Below are 2,147 nucleotides of genomic sequence, written 5' to 3'. Positions count from 1 at the left end.
TACCGTATTTTTCCGTCTATAAGACACCCCCATGTATAGGACGCCCCCCACTTTTCTTACCCATTAATTCAGAAATCAATATTTTGCATGCTCTTTTGCATAACTGAATACATCCAGTTAAAATGTTGCAGAGTAAGACAGCCGCTTCCTGGTATTGGTATTTACCGGGATTTTTTTTGTTTTCTGACATTTTATGGGCTCAGAATGCTCCGACATTACCGCTCCCTGTTGCATCAAAGCACTGGCTACAGGCTCTCCGCAGCCTCAGCTAACGTCGGGTACACAAGGCTCATGATTGGAGGAAACCTGTAAGCTTGTCTCTGCAATCGGAAGTTTCACTCGTGAGGCTAGTTGGCAGAGGTATCGGCAGTTTCGCAACCGCGGTTCTCCTCTCGGCCCCCCGTGTATAAGACACCCCTCCATTTTTAGGTAAATATTTTAATGAAAAAGTATAGTCTTATACACGGAAAAATACAGTAGTTGTTTATCGGATTTTATCCTGGCTTAGAAAATAGTCACAATGTATAAATAGGATTACTGTATTTCTATTGATGATGAGGTAAAAAAAAATGTGTGAAATATGCTACAAATGACTCCACTCTCAAGAAGAAGACTCCTACATACATACCTTGTGTCAATGCCCAATTGCCGGATCCACTCTTCCAGTCAGGATACGGATCTGAACCCAGGGCCTCTGCTGTGCCTGGTGGTGGCTCTACCTGCAGAGCCACCCTGAAACCTTGGATAGTTCCTTGCCTGCTCTCATGTGTAATCCTCAAATAAACTCCTTGCTCCTCCCTTGAACTTCCTATTTAAGCCGTGCCTCTGCACTTCCTGTTTGCCAGATTATTGTGCTCCTTCCAATATCTTGCTTCCTGCTCCTTCTGTGATACAATCCTCTCATAAAACTACCCGTGTACCGACCTTTGGCTGCTGATTCCCCCACTACTCTCATCGTCTTGCACTTCATACCTGATACCTTTGGCTACTAACCTCAGCTTGTTCTCTGACTACGCTTCTGCCTGCTCCTATACTACTACCGTCTGCTTGTGTACCGAACTCGGCCTGTTATACCACAAATTTGCCTGTTGTTTCAGCTACTGGACTCCGAGCCTGATCCCGGATCGTGATACTTCCATATTGTCACTATACCATACCTCCCAACATTTTGAGATGATAAAGAGATACCTTCCAGCGTAATGTATTTAGGGAATGAACACACCTCTACCACTTAAGAATTTATATGCCAAAAATAATTGGTAAAACCCAGAATCATCTTTAAGATAAGAAAAGATGAAGGTTATAGTGCAAAATAACACTAACGATAGTTAAATAGAACCTTTTGATAGATATCTGTACATCAGACCAAAGAGAGAGACAACTGAGGAGGAGAAAGGGACAGAGGAATTTGGTTCCAAAAGAGGGACGGTCCCTCTCAATGAGGAACAGTTGGAAGGTATGACTATACTGGTCAGCAGACCTCTAGCCATGGAGCCAATGTTCACTCTCCTTAACAAGAAACCCAAAACCCTTACCATAATCCAGTATAAACTTCTATCATGTGTACTTACATCTACGAAGCAGGAGATCATGAAATTGCAGAAATCAGCTAGCCTTAGTGTCTATAAGTGAAAAGATGTGTCACATGGACTATGGTTAATAAAAAAGATCAGCTGAACTGGCAGATACCATGTCCAAGTTTGACGTTATATGGGCCTCATAGTTACAACATTTGCTGCCGCCCAAATTTGATTCCTGTGCCTACCATTCCTCAATAGCTACACTACACTACCTCCTACTCCACTGATCGCCCTCATCTTCCTTCTCTACTCTTCCCTCCTTCTGCTTCTTTCCCTCTGCTCTTGCATCTCCAGGTGCATAGTTGATGCCTACCCACTGCCACCTGTGTCGTAACTCTCAACAGCGAGGGGTATGTTGACTATTTCAAGGACACCAATTCTGGATTACCTTCTATGTACCACTTACCTGTAAGCTCTTTATACCTGCAATAAACAAAAAAGAAGAACAGTTGGTGTTTTTAAGCACCAGTGACAAGTCCAATAAATTTCAAGTAAGAGTTTATATATATATAAAACATATAGTTTATTAGATACCATACAAAAAGTTAAAAACAGTAATTGATTGAA

Source organism: Nanorana parkeri, unplaced genomic scaffold, assembly GCF_000935625.1.
Source record: "Nanorana parkeri isolate BGI_ZX_2015 unplaced genomic scaffold, ASM93562v1 scaffold20, whole genome shotgun sequence".
Lineage (NCBI taxonomy): Eukaryota > Metazoa > Chordata > Amphibia > Anura > Dicroglossidae > Nanorana > Nanorana parkeri.
The sequence above is the reverse complement of the archived record's forward strand: the minus strand, read 5'-3'. Positions refer to the sequence as shown.